Source organism: Sus scrofa, chromosome 18 (assembly GCF_000003025.6).
Source record: "Sus scrofa isolate TJ Tabasco breed Duroc chromosome 18, Sscrofa11.1, whole genome shotgun sequence".
Classification (NCBI taxonomy): Eukaryota; Metazoa; Chordata; class Mammalia; order Artiodactyla; family Suidae; genus Sus; species Sus scrofa.
The window spans coordinates 46,441,384-46,466,610 of record NC_010460.4 but is presented as its reverse complement, the minus strand read 5'-3'; positions in this window follow the sequence as shown (position 1 = coordinate 46,466,610).

Sequence of the window (25,227 nt, the reverse complement as noted above, 5' to 3'; positions counted from 1 at the left end):
CCAGCCTCCTGCATTCCCCCACTCCCCTTCCAAGTAAGCCTGGCCCCCAAAGTACCAAACTCATAAATAAATCAAGTATCATGCTAATAACAAAAGCCGGGGCAATTAAAGGCTTTGGCAACTCCATAGGAGAGACACCAGGGGGCACTACAGGACCATGTTTTGTAATTTCTGGCGCCATTTTACCCTTGGACTTGGGAAAATAATTTCTTGAAAAAAACGTTAACCTTCTGAGCCCCGGACATGGTTTTATTTATTGCTTTTAATATGCCATCGCCACTCATCTTAACCAACCGGGTTGGGAAGGTTATTTTAAAGGACAGTGCCATAAAAAGAGAGACACAGGCTTCTTAGCTTTTCCTTCCTGAATCTTGCGGGGGTGGGTGTGTGTGTGTGGGTGTGTGTGTGTACATTTTATTGTTAGCAAAACTGTCAGGGAATCCAAAGCCACAACATAGGAGATTTCTACCCAAAATGATGTTTCAGGCAAAAGGACTGTTTTCATTGTTATTACCTGTGTAACTGTCTTCATTCATCTATTAATTTGAACTCAGCAAATACTTATTAAGCCCTTAATGTGCCCGCCCTGGACATGCCAAGAGACTTGAGTCACACTCCCCCCGCCCCCCACCCCCCAGGGCCTTGTCCAGGGTGAAAAGGCAGTTCTTTTCCTTCCTGGGAGCCAAAATCCCTAAGTGAAAGGTGATGTTTTTATTTCGATCATTGCTCTTTAGACTGCTCTCCAGAAATTCTCTTTTTTTTTTCCAAAGAAAATAAATGTGACAGTCTCAGAGTGAGCACGAGGCTTAAAATTCTCATGCAGGAACCACATGCTAAGTGAATTTTTATTAATCAAATAAAATAGGCGCTTGTGGGTTATTGTTTTTATTGTCCTTTCAAAGTCAGAGGTCATTTAGAATGAATTAGGTTGACATTTAGCCAGAGAAAGAAAACCGTGCCACTGCTCTCAGTAGCAAATGGGGCCTGCCTGCCTTCTGGACTCAGCTGGGCCCTGCCTGGCCGTTTGGGCACCGGGGGTTGGTCCAAAGAAGATGCAGGAAATCAGCCTGTTTCCTCCTCCTCCCACTCCATCTAGTCCTAATGGTTTGGAAAATCAAGATGGGACTGTACTGGGACATTTTATAACCATTTAAGCCTCACAATGCCCCCACCAGTTGTCCCCATACCACGCTGCGCAAACTGAAGCTAAAAGAGATTAATTCTTTGCCCAAGGTCACACAGCCAGTATCCAAACCCTAGTCCATTCACCTGCAAAGACTCCTGGGCACAGAGCTGGACTACCTATCCCAGCCTCCCTTGCAGGAAGGCGGCCTCGTACGGGCCCTCCAGCCAGTGGAATGTAAGGAGAAGTGAGGTACCCCCCTTCCAGGCCTGCCCATCACACAATCCTTGACTCCCCCTCTCTCCCTGTCTCAGTCCAACAAATAACTTCGAGCCCCTTGGGCATGGGGGAGCCACAGAGCGAAAGAGCCTTGTATCCCTGAGTCAGGGCGTGGAAAGTGTCCGCCAGCCACTGACTTTAAATGGTTCCAAGATGTCACTTGGGCTGTGTTAAGCCACTGTGGTTTGGGGTCGTGTGTTAGTTACTGATCCATACATAGTAACAGACAAGAAAAGATGAGAGCGTCCACGAAGGCGTCCATTCTCCCACCCACCCAGGAGCCGGGGGGACTTGCCCTAATTCTCTGATCATGAACTTGTCACAAACTTCCTGAGCATCCGTAACACAAGAGCAAAGGATCGCTAAGGTCTTTCCCTGACCTGAGGAGGTCCTGCATTTCGGTGGGGCCCCTCCCTCACCCCGGCCCCCCACCAGGCAGCCTTAGATGCAGAAGCAAAGTTGCCTGGACAAGGAAGGGCTTGGTCCAAACACTTACCCACCCAGGTTTCCTTTTCACATGACACCTTTCTTGCCTCTGCTGGGCACCCCTCTCCACTGTGCCAGCAGCGTGAGGTGGAGATGTACCATCAAGGCGGCAAGTGTCTTTGAATAGCTCACCCCCTGACATGTCATAAACTCCCCTGTCCCACTCTGCTTCCTCCATGGTCTTCGTGGGAATCCAGTCATCTTCCACTAAGAACAGGGCTGACTGTAGACCAAGACTTGAAAATGATTGAGCATCAGAACAAACAGAAGGGGAGTTCCCATCATGGTTCAGAAGTTAGTGAACCCAACTGGCATCCATGAGGACACGAGTTCGATCCCTGGCCTCGCTCTGTGGGTTGGGGATCAAGCGTTGACATGAGCTGTGGTGGAGGTCGCAGATGTGGCTTGGATCTGCTGTGGCTGTGGCTGTGGCATAGCTCTGATTGGACCCCTGGCTTGAGAACCTCCATATGCCATGAGTGCAGCCCTAAAAAAACAAAAACAAAACAAAAAAAAAACACCAAAACCCCAGAAAGATTGGAGTTCCCTTCGTGGTGCAGCAAAACAAATCTGACTAGGAACCATGAGGTTGCGGGTTCGATCCCTGGCCTCACTTAGTGGGTTAAGGATCCAGCGTTGCCATGAGCTGCAGTGTAGGCTGGCAGCTACAGCTCCCACCATTAGACCCTTAGCCTGGGAACCTCCACATGCCAGAGGTGTAGCCCTAGAAATGAAGACAAAACGACCAAAAAAAAAAAAAAAAAAAGGACAGAACTGTGCTCGCTGAAAGCACTGATTCTTCTAACAACGACACGTTCACATCTATGAAACACTATAGTTAAGATATTAAGGATATCTTCAGTGGTTCCCATGATACCATTTTCTGGCAATGACGTGTGCAAAATGAAGAACACGTTAATAAAGAGAAAAGCAGAACTGAGAATTGTAATCGCACAGCCAAATCAGGAAAAGAGAGTGGTGTTGCAACATCCGTGATTCTGGCGGGGTCCCTCGCCCTCTTCTGGCCTGCCTCGGCACTTCACAGACCAAGCGTGAACACTCACAAATCACTCCTGCCGCTGCCCACCTGCTTATGAGCTCTGCGCCTGAGCTCTGGCCCTGGCCCCCGGTAACTCCCTGAGGGCAAGAAGCTTGGTATCGCCAGCACTGTGGCTCACAGTGCCCGTGGCAGGGTGTGTTGAATTGCCTACCACTGAAGTTTCTAGAAAAACCAGTGAGGGTTGAAACCTGGGTGTTTGAGAGTTGTGACCAATTGGTGGCACAGATGAAACACCCAGGACTCATGCTGGCAGCACTTGGCTGTCTGGATGTGTCAGAAAAGAAAGGAGGCCGGGGAGGGAAAGTTGTCAGGAGAAGCAGGGACACTGTAGATGTTCTGAGTATTAAAATATTAAATATTAATGTAAATCTGATTAACAAGTATGCTGGACACTGTTTGGGGCTTGGCCACTGATTTTCCTCTTTCACCTCTTTGTCTGGAAGAGATTCCTCCCTCTCTGATCTCAGGACAAAGTGGGGTGGGTTGTGGGGGTGGGGGGCCTGACCCAGGCTCGGCCATTCAGAATCCCCCCTCCTCCAGCCAAGTCTTTGGCCAGATACAATCCATTGCTGGGGATTTCCTGTTGAACCACGCCTGTCTGCTTCTACCCTTCCACGCGACTTCTCTGTCCCTGTAAACCAAAGAATCCTGACGACTCCAGCCATTGACGGGACCCATGATGTGTACTGTTCTAATGCACAAGTACCTGACTCAACCCAAATTACAAATTACCGTAATTACCAAGGGTAAAATCCAAGGTTAATGATGAAACAAATGAATGCATACTTAAAATACATAAATGTGTTCTATAACTACTGGAAGATGAAATAAGGTTAATTAAAGTAATTTTCAAAGTATTAACAGAATCATAGTTCCAGCAAGTGCAGGAACGTTATCAGCACATTCGAATCATTAAAGGATTTAAACAATTTATAGAGCCATGGAAAGAGCACTCCTCTTTGCGAAGGTCAAAAAATGAATGGACTTCTAAGCTTTCTTTTGCTGTGTGTGAGCCTACTTTGGTTTTTACATACTGTGGCATCATTACATATAAGATGTAAACTCTTTGCAGATTTCTATTTATGAAAGATGTTATCTTGCTTTACAGGAAAAATAATTGATTCAGTTTAACCATTCACAAATGGGCAGTTATTCACAGGTACTTAAACAGGAAGATCTATGCAAGCATGGTCATTTGTCATTTTTAGTGCTTATTTGATGCCTATAAGCATAGAATTGAGTACAAGATGGCGATGAGTTTCTGTAGGGCTTCTGCTACTTTGATTGATAATGAGAAGATAGAGCCACCATTTTTAATTTTTAAAATGCAAGATTATTCTGGAGTAAATTAACCTAATCACACAGAGCAAGTAAATTAATGTCAGTTCCTTACCTAATAGCAAAAATAATATTAACCTAAAGAATCTAAATCCTCTTCTGACACATATTCAATTTTTATAATGTTGCGCTGACAGGTGGTTTTTTTTTTTTTTTTTTTCCGGATTATATGTGGTGGTTTTCAGCATTAGCTGCTCCGCTAATTAGAAATGTTGGGAATAAGAGCACAATCGTGCCTGTGGTGTTGAAGGAGTGGCTTCCAGGATTGATCCAGCTATATTACAGTTCAGACACCACTTCACTAAAGCCCCATTGGAGATTGTGCGTGGTCAGCCTGCCATAAATTCATCCAGGGAGAACGTCTCAGGGCTTTCACTCTTGCAGCATTAGCGGATTTTTTCCAAAGCAGCCCTTCTGCTCTCATTTGGAGAATTCAGGTTCTCAGGCCCTCGGCTGCCCCACCCCCACCCCTCCCCTCTGCCCCCCCACTGTCTGCGCCAGAGAGTCCAGCGGTGGGTGCCCGCCTTGGGTGCCCTGAGGGCTGGTGCCTACATTTTCCCCAAACGGGGCTCCACGTGGCTCACACAGGCCAGAGGAAAGGCCCTGTACTCACAAAATGGCTCCTCGGCCTTAACAGCTTTGCAAAGTTGGGAAATTTATGTTGCAACCTTGAGAAAGGCAAAGTAAATACAGAGCATGCCAGCTATTTGTTTTCCTGTTGATGAATTCTCCAAGTTCAGACTGGAAGCCCTCCAAGGACTAAAGTCTCCTCCAAAAGCGGAATGTTAACCCTGAGCCCTTCGGCTGCTTTTCCCTTCCGGGCATGTAAGTCTTTCTCTCCCACCTAGAAAGTTCCAACACATCTCTGGGGTTTTGCTAGCTATGGATGTTGCTCATGTTCTCACGCAGGACAAGCCCTGGCCAGAGACAGAGAACGGAGCCTCCAAAAGGCTGCCTGGTAGAGGGCCTTTCAAGAACTTCATGTAGCAAGGCTTCCCAGAGCTCAGCTCCTGCACATTTTAATGAAACTGGCTCAGCTCATGGAAGTGAGTCAACTGTTTAGAGCCAAACTTTTTTAGCTTGAAATATTTGCTTTGTGCTTTTTTCAAATCTTATATCATAAATCCATCATCTTCTCCTTGGAAACCTAACAAATTAGCCCTGCATCTGTTTGTTTTACCCTGAAGATGAGACCTACAGTGTATAGACCAGTCTAGGTTAAACGACGATTTTTAAATCTTTTTTTTATTTTTTAATCTTTTTAGAGCTGCACCCACAGCATGTGGAGGTTCCCAGGCTAGGGGTCATATTGGAGCTATAGCCACTGGCCTATGCCCATCCACAGCCACGCCAGATCCAAGCTGCATCTGCGACCTACACCACAGCTCATGGCAACGCCAGATCCTTAACCCACGGAGCGAGGCCAGGGAGGAACCTGCATCCTCTTGGATGCTAGTCAGATTCACTTCCGCTGAGCCACGACGGGAACTCCTGATTTTAAATCCTTTAATCGCAATTTATTTTTAGGCTTTACTCTAACCCACTGTTTTTACCATGTTTAAAAACTGAAATATAATCTTTTCCTAATGATAAAATAACTATACCCTCTATAGGGAACATGAGAAATGGGTATCAAACTTAAAAAAAATATTAGTTGTAATATCATCCCCCACCTCTAAGTTTTGTTAACATTTGGACATTTTTTCCTCTGGTACCTACACTATCTGGATGCCAGTTTTCTTTACATTTGATCATATAAATGTCTCCTCCATATTTATACTGTCAATAACCTTCCAAACTGAGATTTTTAAGGACTTTGATAATATTCCATCATTGGAAAAGATCACAGCATTCTTTTTTTTTTTTTTTGTCTTTTTGCTATTTCTTGGGCCGCTCCCGCGGCATATGGAGGTTCCCAGGCTAGGGGTCTAATCGGAGCTGTAGCTACTGGCCTACGCCAGAGCCACAGCAACGTGGGATCCGAGCCGCGTCTGCAACCTACACCACAGCTCACGGCAACGCCGGATCATTAACCCACTGAGCAAGGGCAGGGACCGAACCCGCAACCTCGTGGTTCCTAGTCGGATTCTTTAACCACTGCGCCACAACGGGAACTCCTACACAGCATTCTTAACTAAGCTCCTACTGTCGGATGCTGTTAAGTAGCATCCCACTAAACGTGCTTCTTCATACATCTTTGGCCACATCTCCTACATATGAATTCCTTAGGATAGATTCCTAGAAGTAAAATTACTGGGTCCATGTGCAGGAGCAGTGTTAAAATCCTTCATACATTTTGCCAAACTCTTTTTTCCAAAGGATGCTTATCTGCTTGTGCTTCCACCAGCAGATCCTGAGACGCCCTAGATGGCTGTGTTCTCAGGGGAGGAGGCTGTTTTCCTCCCTCCACCAATAGACTAGCTTCTTGGGCTGTTGAAACAGGTGGTGTGGTCCAGGGGTAAGGAGGGCTGTAGACTGGGAGTCCGGAGACCTGGGCTTGAGTTTAGGCTCTTCCATTAACTCTGTGACGTTGTGGAAAGCCCTTCGTAGGAAGGATGAAAAATTGGAACAGTCATGACTATCCACGTGAGATAATGAACATGAAAGCGCTTTGTAAATGTGCTATGTAACATGTACTCCAAGGTGCCTACCCACTGCTACTAGCACCCAGGAAAAATAGGACTGAATATGCAAACTGCAAACAAAAGATCAAATATTGATTTAAGGATTCCTTTTTTAAAAATAAGAGACGGTGACTTTCTTATTAGCATAATTCGCACATCTCTGTGAGCTCACACATACACGCAAATATTAGGCATTACCTTAAATCTCAGATGAACCCACCTGTAATGTAGGAAACAAAGTGGGCGAGTGTCTTGGATTATGCAGGCTAAACCAACAGGTAACACTTGTATGGCCAGTGGGTTCAGGTGGAATGGGCATTGAGCTGGAGGTGGCAGACAATCAAGAAGGTCTTCAGGGTTAAGGGCGGCAGCCCACTTCAAAGTCTGCCCTCCCATCCGCGGCTCTGTTCTCGGCATTCCAGCCTGAAATCTTCCATCCATATTCTTTCCTTCTCCTTTTCTATTTCCTCTGGGGCGGACAACCTGTCGGATTGCCTTTCTCCTGACATCCTCCCAACTACCACAGACTGAAAGCGTCCCCTTCCCAGGATCCTTACCTGTGAACCCCACAGGCCAGCTCAGGGTTACGCACGGCTTTGTAAGGTCCTCTCATCATTTCTAGGGTGTCAATATTTCCTCCCAGATATGGTCAAGGATTTGAGGAGAGAGAGTCTTCCTCTGTTTTTGCAGCTCTTTGCACGCACACTCACGGTCCTAAATTAACTTGCCCCTGAGGTTGATGGAGAGAAAGTTTTACCCTGAGCCAAGGAGCCACTTTCCCAGTAACTCCACTGGGGAAACGTTCTCTAGACCTTGTCCCTTTTAGCGTGAGGGGATGGAGGGCAGGGCAGCGCCTCCAGCCACATTTCTTCTGGGGACTGTTTTTCCCTCATTAATTGTGCTGACAGGCTAAGAATAGCTCACAACCCAGCGGCAAAAGGCTAATGTGGACAGTTTGGTTCTTTCCTCATTTTTTTCTCCACCCTACTCTTCCTGAATCACCCTCCACACTCCCTGCTAAATAAATATTCCCTCTCGATTAAATGTCACTGCTTTTTGTTGTTGTTGTTGCTGCTGTTTTCTAGGGCCACAACTGCGGCATATGGAGGTTCCCAGGCTAGGGGTTAAATTGGAGCTACAGCTGCTGGCCTACACCAGAGCCATAGCAACTCGGGATCCGAGCCATATCTGCAACCTACACCACAGCTCACGGCAACCCTGGATCCCTAACCCACTGAGCGAGGCCAGGGATCGAACCCACCACTCCGTGGTTCCTAGTCGGATGCATTAACCACTGCACCATGACGGGAACTCCTATCACTGCTTTTTAAAACTAAGCAAAAGAAGAGGGTGCATTTGAGTGTAATCATTATGATTCCCGAAGAAATATTAACGTTCTGAGGACACCAACATCCTACTCCCATTTTGGAGAGGTGAAACTTGAGGATGTTTTGGTGACAATTCTAGATACGTTCCAATTCCCACAGGCTTAGTTAAGCAACGTGTGATTGCAAGAAACAGAAAGCTACCCAGAGTATTCACGTCAAAAGACAGAGCAGTGGGAAAGGGGTCATACCAGCCATTCTAGCACAAGAACTTTAAAATCTGAGTTATAAAAGAGAATACTGGTTTTAAAAGCATCAAGAAGGACTGTGCTGGACCCAGGGGGTGTTACCATAACAGAGGTAAAATTCTTCATCTCCCATCAGGCAACAGATGGAGTCCAGAAAAGCTTTCTAGTTCCTGAGAGCTGTGGGAGAAGGCGGTGTCGCCTGGTTTCGGCTCTAATGGAATACGAAGATTGCAACCATGTATGTGTACGATTGGGGCATGAGGTCCTGGGCAATGACCCAAGACAACTTTCCTCAGACTTTACAACACAGTTACAGAAAGAGCATCTGGCAACTGTCCGGAGAAGAGGTTCTGAGAAAGAGCTCAGCAACCCAGCCAAGTATAATCGCCTCCCAAAATTAGGTCAAAGTTGTCAGCGTTAGTTGAGGACCTAGAGACTAAAGTCAGAACCCTGACCAGTCAGTGGATAAACACAGTTGTTACTGGCCTTCTTCAGAAACCAGTCCACGGCTTCCACCTGCTCTACTGGCAATAATGTTTTAAGAAAATATATGAGGAGCAAAAGTTGAAATCTAAGTTTGCCCTCACCTGCTACCAATGGAATTCATCCCACGAACCACTTGCTATTATTTGTGTCTTTCCATATGCCATTGTACACCTCTTTTCCATTTTAGGACTCTTTTAATTTGAGAATCATCTCAGAACTTTTTTTTCATAACTACCAAAACAAGGTAAGGCTGCAAACAGCTTCCAGCCTCTGGCTTTGCACAGTTTGGGGAACCGTCTAGCTTCCCCCTGGCTCTCAGACTCAGTCATGCCATCCCACCCCTCCAGGCTTTCCTCCAGTCTCAGCTTCCACAAACACAGGCTGGGTGCACCCAAGCCCATCACCCACGTTGCTAACAGTGAGCAAGAGATGAGGGAACAGTCTGCCATGATTTAGTTCCAATCATGAAAGAAATACTGCTTCTGACTATAATTCTATGCGATAGACCAGTTTCAGAGGTTAACAGGATATACCTTCCTTAAGCTTGTAGAACTTGCTTCTCAGGTACTGCAGCGGTTGAACCCGAGAAAATGAGAAGGAAGTCTGGCAGTCCCCTTGACTATCAGAAATTCTGCTACAATCAAATGACATGAAACATGGGAAAGGACTTTGATAAAGTGTGAGGAAATATAAGGCCATAAAAGAAGTATTATAAGGGGTATCATGTCACCAATTTGGGCAAAAGTTGAATCAATGCTATCACTAACATTATGAATTCGAAGTTCAAAAGAGAGAATTAAAATCAAACCAAAAATCAGTCTGGGAGTTCCTATCATGGCTCAGCAGAAATGAATCTGACTAGCATCCATGAGGACACAGGTTCCATCCCTGGCCTCACTCAGTGGATTAAGGATCAGGCATTTTCCATGAGCCGTGGTGTAGGTCGCAGATGCGGTTCAGATCTGGCATAGCTGTGGCCACAGCTCTGATTCATCCCCCAGCCTGGGAACCTCCAAATGCCTCGGGTACAGCCCTTAAAAAAAAGAAAAAAAAAAATCAGCCTGCAAAAAAGACATCATTTTTTTTTTTTTAATTTTCCCACTGTACAGCAAGGGGGTCAGGTTATCCTTACATGTATACATTGCAATTACAGTTTTTTCCCCCACCCTTTCTTCTGTTGCAACATGAGTATCTAGACATAGTTCTCAATGCTATTCAGCAGGATCTCCTTGTAAATCTATTCTAAATTGTGTCTGATAAGCCCAAGCTCCCGATCCCTCCCACTCCCTCCCCCTCCCATCAGGCAGCCATGATTTTCTTTTCTGAGGAGATGTTCATTTGTGCTGGATATTAGATTCCAGTTATAAGTGATATCATATGGTATTTGTCAAAAAAGACATCATTAATGCTCTCCAAATGGTCCATGACAATTTCAGCCTCTGTTGCAGTTAGTGTGACTACCTCTGACCAAAAGTCTTTGATCTGAAGGGCTGATGGAGGGTGTATGGCTTTGGCCCAGTGTGCTTAGGAACAGAAGTGAGTCCCCCCATTTGCCTACTTCCTGCTTCAGTGACCCTGAAGATGGAGGGAGCCTGGATCCCTGAGTCACTTGATGGCCGAGTGCCCTCCAACCTGGAGTGCAAATGTCAGTGTGAGGGTTAAGCCACTGAGAGTGCTGTGTTTACTTAATGCCAGAACATAATAAAGCCTAACTTTTAAAAGACACTAATTTTTTTCTTTTTAATTAAATTTCTTTGGGAACATAACATTAGCACCCTTCAGAGAGGCGCATGATGAAAGGAAGTGAGGATAAATGGAGAAGTTCTTATACTAGGACTACACCATCAGTGATCTAGGTATTAAAGGAAAGAAAAGTCAGCCCCCAAATCAGATAATGCTATGTATAGGGAATAAACTTCTCACTGGTGTGGTTTAGTGGATTAAATAAAACAGCTGACTTTGGCGCTCAAAGGTCTCATTCTGATCCCATCCTTTTTTTCTCTCTCAGACCCTGAGTAATTTCATCTCGTCTCTCTGCTTTGGTTTAAGATAGAGAGAAAGACCTTTCTTGGAGGGTTTGGGTGAGCAATAAAAATAACTGTAAAGCACTTTTCCGGCACAAAGTGCTGCATAAATGCTTAATGATTTCCTTTAATGAGATCATGGACAGGGCCACTATACTTTTAGGTGAAATATTTTCATTTGAATTATTGCTTGCAATACTCTAGATGTCAAGGCCAGACGATAGCTGAAATAAGGATCTCTTGTTTTTTCTGGAGTCTGGGTAGTTTAATCATTTCTCTTTCATCTCCAAAAATTAAATCTAATTAAACACATCAGGATTCAAATCCAAGAGAGGAGGCGAATGGTGGTCAATGGAAAGAGAGGGACACGAGTGACGTAGCCTTCAGGCCATCAGTTTTGCTCGTGAGTCCGACGTTGCAGGGAAACCACTGGGGCTTTTTTTTTTTGTTGTTCTAAATAACTTACTTTCCCTAGGAAGTCATAGCGTTATTTCCCTGAGCCAAGGTCAGAGTCTCAAGGGCAGGCATTTCCTCTCCAAGGCACATGCGCATCTTGTTCTCTAGAGTAGGAAAGAACACCTGCTGTCAATTCTATCCACCCGCCATGGAGAGGCCACGTTCTTCTCTGAAATTATTATGTAAGAAAGGAAAAGGGAACAGTACTTTTTTTTTTTTTTTTTTTACAAAAATGTCGTTAGAGAACCCTTTTGTCCTTTTCTGTGTGTGTCATAAAATAAATAAATGAGTTGGAGAAACTCAGCCCTGTAGGTCAGTGTGTAAACCCCTAAAAGCCTATATTCACACAGAGGCCCCCACCTCTGAGCTATTCCACTTCTCAAGCGCCAGCTGTGCCCTCTCTCCTTCCCACGCACCCTCTCACACAGCTGCCATTTACCGAGCACCTCCTTTGTGCCAGACCCTGTACAGGGCAGTGAACACAATCTCCTTCAACGCATAGGACACGATCCTGTAAGGGCAGGAAGGAGTTACCCCATTTTTCAGGTGAGGACACGATGCTCAGCAAAGTGCAATAATTTACCCCACGGCACACAGCTGGCAGGAAGCGGATCCTGGATTCGAACCTGGTCCAGCTGCTCTCGCACTACTGCGTCTTTTTTTATAGGCTCCTCCTTCAGCTGGGGAGGCAAGGAATGGGAAGGACGGAGGAAAGGAGGAAAACGAAGGGAACAAAAGTTACTACAGCTTTTTTTCTCAGAAAGAAAGAACGCTTGGAGCTGGAAATAACCCCCCGGATTTTCCAGCCACTTCCCACACTTTGAAGAAAAGGAACCAGATACTCAGACAAGGGAAATGATGTTTACAAGGTCATGCACTACCTTGAAGAAGTAAAACCCCGGCACAGTAGGTTGGGGCCAGAACCTGTATCCAGGACCCCCAAGTCTATTCCTTCCACCATCATGCCCCCTACCCCACCCCACCTCATTTAAAAAAAATAACTCACATTAGTGAATCTACCTCTTATTTAAACAAACAAACAAAAAGGTTAAAATCTTCAGTGGTGTCAATGGCCTAAATAACCGTCTATCATATACATTTGTGTGGATGGGAAGGCCAAGCCCTAAATTCATTCGTTGTTCATTCAACACACAGTTTAGAACATTTGCCAAGTACGAAGCTCAGCGTCAGGGTTAGAATACAGTGCCAAACTGGGCTGGTTGGTCCCTGCCTACACGAGCAGTTTTCAGCCTAATGAATCTAAAAACGTGATGGATTTGACTCTTCTGTTCTACACGATGGGTCAAGAGAAGATGAAGTTGATCCAAAATGTTGATTTCTATAATAGTAACCTTTCAACACTTAAATCCTTTGCGGGTCTCTGTAGCACCTGGTGCATTTCCATATACAGTGAAGGAAGGCGTTTGTACAAGGAAAACTTTGTACAAGGAAACTTCCAGGCAGTTAGGACGCAGTGCTAAACAAGATGGAGACTGCATTACCTCTCTCCTAATTGGGAGAGACAGGCAATGAACAAAGACTATACAATGAATAAGGAAACTGTGTATTATTTTAGAAGCTGATGTGGGTTAGAGAAAAACAAAAATATCAAAGTATAAGAAGACTTAGGAATTCAAAGGGGAAGTGGGGCAGGTTGCAGTTCTAAAAAGGATGCTTGGGGAGTTGCTGTCGTGGCACAGCGGAAACAAATATGACTAGCATTCATTAGGACGCAGGTTCAATCGCTGGCCTTGCTTAGTGAGTTAGGGATCCGGCGTTGCTGGGAGCTGTGATATGGGTCAAAGAGGCGGCTCAAATCTGGCGTTGCTGTGGCTGTGGTGTAGGTCAGTGGCTACAGCTCCAATTCGACCCCTAGCCTGGGAACCTCCCTATGTCATGGGGGCGGCCCTAAAAAGACAAAACATGAATAAATAAATAAAAAATAAAAAGGATGAAGGCCTCTTGGAGAGTATTTGAGCTTGATTAAAGGTGAGTCACGTAGCCTTGTGGATTGCTAGGGGGAGAACATTCCAGCAGAGTGAACCGTGGGTGCAAGGCCATAGCCAGGAGCTGTAAGCAGGTCAGCATTGCTGAAGCGGGGCGAGCAAGAGGGAGAGAGAAGGGAAGAACTCAGAGAGATAAGGGGCTGGGGTCGTGGATCATACACAGCTTCATAGTTCCCTGGAAGGACCTGGATTTACTGTAAGGGAGATGGGATGTCTCTGGGGGCTTGTGGGCAGAAGAGTGATACATGAGACTCAGGTTTTAAAAGGACCCCTCAGGCTACTGTGTTAAGAAAGACTTCAGGGGCAAGGATAGAGACCGGTTAGAAGACACTACAGTATCTAATTGTGTATAAACACAGCTCATACACTTCAATAACAAAAAATAACCCAATCAAAAAATGGGCAGAAGACCTAAATAGACATTTCTCCAAAGAGGATGTACAGATGGCCAACAGGCACATGAAAAGATGCTCATTCAGTTCCCATGGCTCAGCGGTTAATGAACCCGACTAGCATCCCTGAGGATGCGGGTTCGATCCCTGGCCTTGCTCAGTGGGTTAAGGATCCGGCGTTGCTGTGAGCTGTGGTGTAGGTCGCAGGTGCAGCTTGGATCTGGTGTTGCTGTGGCTCTGGCATAGGCCGGGCAGCTACAGCTCCTATTGGACCCCTAGCCTGCGAATCTCCATATGCCACGGGTATAGCCCTAAAAGACAAAATGACAAAAAGGAAAAAAAAAAAAAAAAAAAGAAGCAGAAGAAAAGATGCTCATCATTGCTAATTATTAGAGAAATGCAAATCAAAACTACAATGAGGTATCACCTCACGCCCGTACAGAATGGCCAGAATTAAAAAGTCTATTGGAAGTTCCTATTGTGGCTCAGTGGTAACAAGCCCAACTAGTATCCATGAGGATGAGGGTTCTATCCCCGGCCTTGCTTAGTGGGATAAGGATCCAGCATTGCCGTGAGTTGTGGTGTAGTTCACAGATGTGGCTTGGATCCGGTGCTGCTGTGGCTGGCAGCTGTAGCTCCAATTGGATCCCTAGCCTGGGAACTTCCATATGGCACAGGTGTGGCCCTAAAAAGCAGAAAAAGAAAAAAGAAAAAAAATCTTCAAATAAAAAATGCTGGAGAGGGTGTGGGAAAAAAGAAAACATAGACTATTGCTAGGAATGTAAATTGGTGCAGCCACTATGGAAAATTATATGGAAATTCCTCAAAAAACTAAAAATAGAACTACCAAATGATCCAGCAATCCCACTTCTGGGCATATACCCAGACAAAACCATAATTTGAAAAGATACATGCACCCCAAAATTCATAACAGCACAATAGCCAAGACATGGAAACAATTTAAATGTCCATTGATGGCGTTCCCATCATGGCTCAGTGGAAACAAATGGGATTAGTATCTATGAAGTCGCAGGTTCGATCCCTAGCCTTTCTCAGTGGGTTAAGGATCTGGCATTGCTGTGAGCTGTGATGTAGGTTGCAGATGTAGCTCAGTTCAGGTGTTGCTGTGACCAAGGTGAAGGTCAGTGGCTACAGCTCTGATCCAACCCCTAGACTGGGAACCTCCATATGCTGCAGGTGAGGTCCTAAAAAGACACACACACACACACACAAAGTCCATTGATGAATGATAAATAAGATATGGTACATATATACAATGGAACACTACTCAGTCATAAAAAAAAGAGTGAAATAATGCCATTTGCAGCAACCTGGATGATCCTAGAGATTATCGTACTAAGCCAAGTAAGTTGGAAAGAGAAAGACAAACACCATATGATATCACTTATATGTGGAATCTAAAATATGACACAAATGAACATATCTATGAAACACAGACATGGAGAACAGACTTGCGGTTGCCAAGGAGGAGGAGGAGGTGGGGGGAGGGAAGGATCGGGAGCTTTGGACCAGTTAAGATGCAAACGAGCATCCATAGGATGGATAAACAACAAGGTGCTCCTGCAGAGCACAGGGAGCTCTATTCGATATCCTGTGATAAACCGTAATGGAACAGAATATATATATGCATAGCTGAGTCACTTTTCTGAGCATCAGAAGTTAACACAACTTTGTAAATAAACTATAGTACAATAAAATATTAAAAAATAAAGTATCTAATTGTGATCTTGTGATTTATAAGAGGAAACACATATTTGCTTTTCAACCCTTCCCTGGCACAGAGTTCCTAAAACCCTTGAAATTTCTTAAGTGAGCAGAACAATAACAGTGTCTTTTGCTATGTTAATGAGGTGACTTTTGGCAAGTCCCTAGGTCACCTAAGGGTGGGGGCTGGTCACCAGAGGAAGCAACTAGGTGATTGGAGGGTTGGAACTTTCAGTCTCCTGGCTCCACCCCAGACCTCTGGGGAGGGAGAGGGACTGGCTGGAGGTTGACTCAATCCCCAGTGGCCAATGATTTCATCAATCGTGCCCCTGTATGAAGCTTCCATAAACGCCCTAACGGACAGGGTTCGGATTGCTTCTGGATTGGCGCCTGCATGCAGATTCAGGGAGAGCAATGGACCCAGAGAGGGCATGGAAGTGCTGTGCCCTTTGCCCATGCCTTGCCCCAAGCATATCTGACTGTTCCTGAGTTGGATTCTTTTGTGAGAAACCAGTAATCTAGTAAGTAAATTGTTTCTCTGAGTTTTGTGAGCTGCTCTGGCAAATCAATCAAACCCAAGGAGGCCATTGTTGGAAACTCCAAGCTATATATAGGTTGGTCAGAAGCAAAGGTGAAAACCTGGACTGGAGACTGGCTTCTAAAGGGAGAGGGAGACAGTTTTGAAGGACTGAGCCCTTAACCTGTGGAAGCTGATGCTACCTCTGGGTCCATAGTGTCAGAATTGCAGGACACCCAACTGGTGTAGCAGAGCTTTTGTTGGATGTGTGGGGAAACTGGATTTGGGTCCAGAATCTTCACTAACTGAAATAATCCAGGTAGGAGACATAGGTGGCCTAGACATTTATGGTAGCAGAGGAGGTGGGAGAAATGGATGGATTCTGGATATCTATTAAAGAAAGAGTCACAGATTTTCCCAGCAGATTATATGGGGGGGGGGGTCCAGAATGATGCCATAGATTTTCACCTAAGTAGCTACAAGGCTGAATTTCCATTTCCTGATGCTGGGGAGACCAAATGGCCTGAGTGTGCAGCAGTGAATTCAGGAGTTGCGTGTGGTCGCCTTAGAGACAGGAGCCTGTCTTAGGAGGAAAGGCTGGGCTGGAGATGGGAATTTGGGAGTTACCTCCCATGCAAACTGAAAGACTGGACAAGCCCCTAAGGGACTTTTGCTGTCTGATAAAGGCTGGTGAGAATGAGCCATTCATCCAAAGGGAGAATTTCATTCCCCCAAATCTGTAAGAACAAATTGGAGGGTAAATGATAAAGAGGAAAAAGATTGTTTGATGGTGATTAAAAAAAACAAAAACAAAAACCCACTCTGTAAAAGACAACCAAAATCATGGGAACAAATTTAATATTTAAATTTATTTTTCTCAGTTATGGTAACAGATTTTGGTCAGAAGTCCCAGGCTTCTACAGAAAACTCTCAAATGTGCGGCAAGGAGCAAGCATGGAATTTCTTGTATACATGAAAACACTGGCACCACACAAAACCAGCAAGCATGGTTGACACCCAAAGGCCATCCTCTGCAATTACTAGGGGACTAAGATTCGCCTCTGCAGAGCTGGCCCAGCATCCTACAGCCCTGGAAGCAGGGAGAAGGGAGGAACACAGGTCCTTGGTGAGCAGGACCCCTAATCAAGTCCCCTGCAACTAGAGCACTGGTGGATATTTATATTAAAACGCCTGCCCTTTTGGAACCTACCATGTTGCCAACATGAATGGGAGGATGAGATCCTCAAAGTACCCTCATCTCCACATGGTGAAAGCCGCTGGATTGTGAAGTGACCAGTGCAGAGTCATTCACGACCTCATTCATTCACTAAGTAGCTCTAGAAAGCCATTTCAGCTCCATGCACGTGCAAGAGAGAAGGGAGCCTGCCCTGCCGGAGACAGCGGGCACCTGTCCTGGGAAGGCTGGTACAATCCCTTGCTCAGCAAAGGGACCACCTTCTCTCAATCGCTTCCCACTGGATTCACCTCTGCATCCTGCCGCCTCATGCTGCCGACACAAACAACGGAAACTTTTTGGCAAAGAATCCAGCAATGATGCAGTTTGCTCTCCTAAAGTAAACAGTGCTCTCAGGACTCGCTCGCTGGTCGAAGTTGCCACTGTATGGATTTGCTTTACCCTCCGAGTTGCAAGCAGGGCTGTCTGCAGGATTCTGCGCTGCGCCGCGGCGCAATTAGATCCTCGGCTCTGCATCTTTCTTCCCTGCTGTTTCCCTCGCTCTGCAGTGCTCCGATCGCTACCTATCCAAATGCTCTCGCTCTCCCTCTACGCCATCTCCCCCCAACTCCGTCTCTTTTGGCCAAATTACACAAGCCTAGGTTTACTAGCGCCCAATAACCCAGATGCTGCGCGTCAACAAACCCATCTCTTCTCGCGCTGTGACTTTAAATTCCCCTGTAAGCTATAGACGGAAACCCTGTGTGCCTATATTTCCACAAGCCAGTCCTCTTTTTCCAAGCAGTCCTCCAAGGAAATTCTTATTCTGCTGGCATCAATGCGGCTGCTGTAATTGCTCATAAAGGCATCCGTGGGACTTTGTGGCCGGCGCCTTTACTAAGCTCTGTAATTAATTCTTGGAAAGCCATAGAAGGAGCCTGTGCTGAGCACTGTTAAATCAAAAGCAGGCTTCCTGTTGGCCCGCTCAGATGGAGCCCTGATAGTTTAAAACAGATAATGAAGCCGGCTAAAGAAATCTCCTAACAACCATTCATTCCTCCAGCAGTAGAATCTATGTGCCACCCAAGACAGGAAGAGCACACGTGGGCCATTTAATGCAGAGACCACTGTTGTCGCCAGACACGGAGGGACTCTGGAGTGGGAACTTTAATTTTTCATCAGACATTTGGTTGCCTCACGTGATTTTCTTGAATGCATTTGTTTGCTTGTTTGCTCATGGACACTGGGGTCGTTTTGGTAAAAATAATTCAGCAAGATGTGTGGGTATGACCTGTGTCTGATGAGCCGGAGGGGCCGACTCATCCAGCTGGTTTATGGGCCTGGTCTACATGCGTGGAGTCAGTTTGCATAGCAGTCATAGTGGCAGCTGCCATTTGTCAGTGACAGCATGTCCCAGCAGGCTTTGACCCTCAGGCACACATTCTCCCAAGGACTCGGAGAGGACAGAGGGGTCACCTCCCCTGGACAGAGTGAAGCCTGGCGTTACAGTGTCCCCGTGTGCCACAGACAAGGTCTCATGAGAGTAAGCAGAGCGTAGCTTCCTTTCTCAACCACCAAATAAAACTCCTGTGAAACGCTGCGCCTTGTACACATTAAAGACTCAATAAATGTGCGTGTTGACTCAGTGAAATTCCCACTTCGTCACTAGTTTTTGAAAGAGAATTTGCCATGTCTCTATGGTAGTGATTCCCAACTGAAGGTGATTTTGCCTCTAGGGGATTTTATTTTATTTTATTTATTTTTTTGGTGTTTTGGGGCTGCAGCCAAGGTGCATGGAGGTCCGCAGGCTAGGGATCGAATCGGAGCTACAATTGCTGGCCTACACCACACCCACAGCAATGCCAGATCCAAGTTGAGTCTGCGACCTATACCACAGCTCACAGCAGTGCTAGATCCTTCACCCACTGAGGCCAGGAATCGAACCTCTATCCTCACGGATAGTGGTCCGATTCATTTCCGCTGAGCCACAGCAGGAACTCCTAGGGGACATTTTTGATTGTCACAGCTAGGGAGGAGGGGCTTTGCCACTGGTGTCTAAAAGACGGAGACCAAAGTTGGTACTAAACTTTCTACAACACACAAGACAGCAGACCCCTCGACAAAAAATTATCCAGTTCAAAGTGTCAATGGTGTTTAAGATGAGAAACCGTGATCTATAGCCAAGGTCAACCAATGCACAGATGATTGTTTGTTGATTAATATTTAAATTATAAGATGTCAGTTTGAGAAAAGAAAATGATTAACTCCATAGGCTCTGACTCTAGGTTGCACAGTAGAACTGGCTGGCCAAAAATTCTTTTATGTTCTAAAAGCCAGGCAAGAATCTATCACAAATATTAAGACCAGGTACACTTGGTTTGGGAGATATCTGAGAAAGATCAGGAGGACACCAAGCCCAGTTTTGTGTATGGAAGTTAATTTTGAGCTATCACGTGACATGAAAATATAGCCAATATGCCAGTGTAAAAATTGGCTGCCCCTAAGGCCTGTACCAAATCTGAAGAAAATTTCAACAAAATCCAAGGCACTGATATCATAGAGACAGTGTTGTCTATCCACAATAATATAAAAATTATAAGCATGAGAACAAGAATTTTAAAAGCTATTTTTGGAAAAGAAAAAATAGACATCACAATAATTACTAGATTAAGGAATAACATACAACTTTATCATTTGCTTTTGTCGCTTAATCTATTATAAACATTTCTCATATACCTTTCAAATATGTTCTTAAATATGATTTTTCAAGGCAGCATGATATTCTAACATATGGACGACATAATTTATTTCACCAATCCCTTATTTAGGCACATTTACATTATTATCAATTTTTAGCTATTATAAATATTGCTATAACAAACATGAAACATAATTTTTTTTGTTTTTTTTTTTTTTTTTTTGCTTTTTAGGGCCACACCTGCCGTATATGGAGGTTTCCAGGCTAGGTGTCAAATCTGGGCTACAGCTGCCAGTTTACACCACAGCCAGAGCAATGCAGCATCTGAGCCACGTCTGTAACCTACATCACAGCTCACGGCAACAAGGCCAGGGATTGAAGCTTTATCCTCGTGGATACTAATTGGGTTCGTTACCTCTGAGCCACAACGGGAACTCCGAAACAGGAATATTTTGACTTCCTTGTTCACAAATATATTTTGGCAGCCTTAAATTCTTCTTAGGTTTCTTAATTAGAATGTTTCTAGTTGGAGACCAGCAGTACAACAACTTCAACTGGAAGGAAGAATAGCCATCATTTTAAAAAAAGAAAAACTCCCTGCATTTTAGATGTTGCTGCAAATATCGGGTTGCTCCAGGAAAATATCAAGCCAGGTGATAGTGGTTTGTGTCACCATTTCAGAAAGAATAAGGAAAAGGGCCATACAGATACTGTGTTTTCTGATGCCACCCTGATAAGCTGTAGCTCGCACACATCAATATGTAAATAAGAGACGCTGGCTGACTCACTCCTCTGCAGGCTGTCTCGACATTGAAGTAAAAACTATACGACGGAAGCCGGGCCGGCTAGAACAGCAAGAACGAGAAATTGAACAGCAATGCTACTTTCCTTTAACACTGGGAAAACAAGCTTTCCTAGGTAACTACATATTGGGTAAGACAACTCTGGAAACAGGAAATAAATGGGTGAGGCAATAAACTAAAAGGAAGAAAATGGGACGAAATTCATCAGGACTGAAGATATTTGAAGGGCTGTTCGATGAAGAATCAGGTGAAATGTGTGTGATTATTGACACTGTCCACACTGCCTGAGCTCATATTGAACTGCCTTGGCTTCATCTTAGCGGCAGAGCTGGGTGGCCTTGGCCACGTTCACCGAGCCTCAGTTTCTCTCTAAAGTGGCTATAATCACATCTTTGACCTCACAGGAATGCTATGAGAATTAAATGCAAAAACCCATGTAAATAAAGGGCTTAGCCGAGTGCCTAGCACATTGGTGTGTGTGGAGTAAGTCTTAGCTATTATTACATGAACTTCAAGAGTTTAAGAAAAGCCACAGGCATTTTTCACAGAACTAGAACAAACAATCCAAAAATTTATATGGAACAACAAAAGATCCAGAATCGCCAAAGCAATCCTGAGGAACAAAAACCAAGCAGGAGGCATAACTCTCCCAGACTTCAAGAAATACTACAAAGCCACAGTCATCAAAACAGTGTGGTACTCGTATCAAAACAGACAGACAGACCAATGGAACAGAATAGAGAATCCGGAAATAAACCCTGACACCTATGGTCAATTAATCTTTGACAAGGGAGGCAAGAACATCAAATGGGAAAAAGAAAGTCTATTCAGCAAGCATTGCTGGGAAACCTGGACAGCTGCATGCAAAGCAATGAAACTAGAACACACCCTCACACCATGCACAAAAATAAACTCCAAATGGCTGAAAGACTTAAATATACGACAGGACACCATCAAACTCCTAGAAGAAAACACAGGCAAAACACTCTCTGACATCAACATCATGAATATTTTCTCAGGGCAGTCTCCCAAAGCAATAGAAATTAGAGCACAAATAAACCCATGGGACCTCATCAAACTGAAAAGCTTTTGCACAGCAAAGGAAACCCAAAAGAAAAGAAAAAGACAACTTACAGAATGGGAGAAAATAGTTTCAAATGATGCAACCGACAAGGGCTTAATCTCTAGAGTATATAAGCAACTTATACAACCCAACAGCAAAAAAGCCAATCAATCAATGGAAAAATGGGCAAAAGACCTGAATAGACATTTCTCCAAAGAAGATATACAGATGGCCAGCAAACACATGAAAAAATGCTCAACATCATTGATTATAAGAGAAATGCAAATCAAAACTACCATGAGATACCACCTCACACCAGTCAGAATGGCCATCATTAATACGTCCACAAATAACAAGGGCTGGAGGGGCTGTGGAGAAAAGGGAACCCTCCTGCACTGTTGGTGGGAATGGAAACTGGTACAGCCACTATGGAGAACAGTTTGGAGATACCTTAGAAATCTATACATAGAACTTCCATATGACCCCGCAATCCCACTCTTGGGCATATATCCAGACAAAACTCTACTTAAAAGAGACACGTGCACCTGCATGTTCATTGCAGCACTATTCACTATAGCCAGGACATGGAAACAATCCAAATGTCCATCGACAGAGGATTGAATTCGGAAGAGGTGGTATATATACACAATGGAATACTACTCAGCCATAAAAAAGAATGACATAATGCCATTTGCAGCAACATGGATGGAACTAGAGAATCTCATCCTGAGTGAAATGAGCCAGAAAGACAAAGACAAATACCATATGATATCACTTATAACTGGAATCTAATATCCAGCACAAATGAACATCTCCTTAGAAAAGAAAATCATGGACTTGGAGAAAAGACTTGTGGCTGCCTGATGGGAGAGGGAGGGAGTGGGAGGAATCGGGAGCTTGGGCTTATCAGACACAACTTAGAATAGATTTACAAGGAGATCCTGCTGAGTAGCATTGAGAACTATGTCTAGATACTCATGTTGCAACAGAACAAAGGGTGGGGGAAAAAATGTAAATGTAATGTATACATGTAAGGATAACTTGATCCCCTTGCTGTACAGTGGGAAAATAAAATTAAGAAAAAAAAAGAAAAGAAAAGCCACAGGAACAGCTGAGAAACAGGAATAGGAACTAGATGTTGTTCCTAAGCCCTGGTGATAAACCCTGTAGCTCATTTAAATGCAAGGACATAAATTTGGTTCTATAAACCATTTTTAAAACATTCTAAATTCTAGATTTAAAGTGCTATGAAATCTATGTGTAAGTTTGTAGGGAAGAGTCTAGCCTTTACAATAGAAGTTTCATTTGTCATGGCAAGACTTATTGTGGAGCCGAGACGATTAAGCATTGGTGCAGGTAGACCAGCAACTTTTCAGGGCAGGCGATCAGGTCACCGGGGCTACCCCAGATAAGCTGCCTCTGATTGGAGGTTGAATGCATTCTTTCACATGGTAAGGGTACAGATCCATTTCCCATGTTTTGGCAAAAGATAACAGAATTGATTTATATTTGCTAAATGCATCCCCTTGAAAATGGCCGGATGCCAAAACATTATCTTCTGTTTTGCTTTTTAAGGATTTCGCTTTGAAATATATAAATTTCCATGATCAGAGGTTCGCAGGAAGAACTGATGATCGTGAGTAATTACCAGCTACTGAGAGTTCTTCTCCACCAAGTCCATAAAACCCTTCCAACTGGAGAGAGCTTCGATTGTCTTTTGGTCAGAATGCAGCTTGTCTATAACGGATCTTTTTTGACTTCGTCTCTTCCCCGGTCACTATTTTCATGCATCTTATTTATTTGCAGAACTAACCAGTCGGTGATCATCTGTCCCTTTTTGAAAGCAAATCTGGTTTCTTTGCTCTCAAATTCCAAACAGAATAATCATAGAAATTATGCATGGGCAAGGTTTACAGCTCCAAAGATTTTCACCTTGGAGGAAAAACGTCTGACCCCAAATGCTGCTTATTGAGCGACTGCCTCCCTCTGAAAGGAGATTTCTTTCATCAAGGGAGTGAGGGAGGCAAAGTGGTTGTTCTAGGGCTTTTTGTTTCTCCCCTCCTCAGTGTGGTGAGGTCCATTTTACACCTCTAGTTATTGGCTGGATACTTTGCCTTGGCAGAGAAATGTATTGTCTATTTGAATGCTGACCCGTGATGTTTTATTCACATTTTAAATCTTTTATCGCCTGTGGCTCCCGTGAGATTTTCCCTTTTGTTAGCATTTTTCTGACTGGTATTGATTCTCTATTTTGCTAAAGGGTTAGGGAACCTACTGCCCTGTTGGCATGATGCAAAAAAAAAAAAAAAAAACTTGACTGCTGTTTTCTTCCCCACAAGAGAAGTATGTATAGCCATTTAATTATATAGTTTATTTTTAAAGCAAGAATGAAAGAACCAAGGCTCATCTTTCACGTAAATTCAGCTTAGCATCTTTTCAGAATATTCAACATTCTCAATTCTTTCAGTTACTGAAATGGGTGTCCTCACCTAAAAGAAAAATCGGTGCCTTTTGTTTTACCCGGTCTAATGTCAAAGATTTTAGTGGAAATTCTTTTCTTTCTTCAGATGGAAATAGAGTCCATAAGCTCAAATCCTGCCAAAAAGAAATAAACATGTTCCGTGGGAAAGGTATAAGTTGTAGACATTCCGGTAGCAGAATAAATCCCCTACCTTCCATCACGTGTAGCCTGTTGATAACGGTGACGCCAACTGCCCAGACTGAAGCGGCTCTCGAATTTTCTAACTAGAGGATACCACCGTGTCCTCTAGCAGTTGAATTTTCATGTATAAAAAGCGTTATTCACAGGTAAGATGGACAGAGCTAGACAGGGGTCTGTCTAACATTCATGCTGTCAAAGGCCAAAAGGAAGGTATCCTGAGACAGGTGACAGAAATGGCTCTTCAGTAGGGAACAACCCACACTGGGTCACCCAGAATTCCAGATTTCACGGTGCTTCTTATTCTACACCCACCCTCCCTTCACACGGAAGCATCCTCATCTGTGGCCTTGGTTTTCCAGGAGCCTCCACTTTCTAGAAGTCTGAAGCTTGCTGCGTGGCACGGCGGCAAGTTCAAAGGCTTCTTAGGTGGAGGAATTACAGGGGAGAAGCCTGAAGATTAGAGGCTGGATCTTCCTGCCGACACAGAGGAGACGCCTCTGCACACATGGAAGGGAAGTTGCCAGCCTGCTGCTGTCTTTGTTCACCTCCGCCCCGAGGAGCAGACTCAGATCTCAGCTCTCCGGGAATGGCAGAATTTCACAGCAGGGCCCGTGGTCCCCAGGTCGTCTGGGTTTCTGCCCCCAACACACCCACACGCTACACTCTCCAAAGCCACAGCAGATAAGCGGAAAGTTGACACCTGCTTTGGGCCCAGGACAGGGACCTGACTCAGATGCC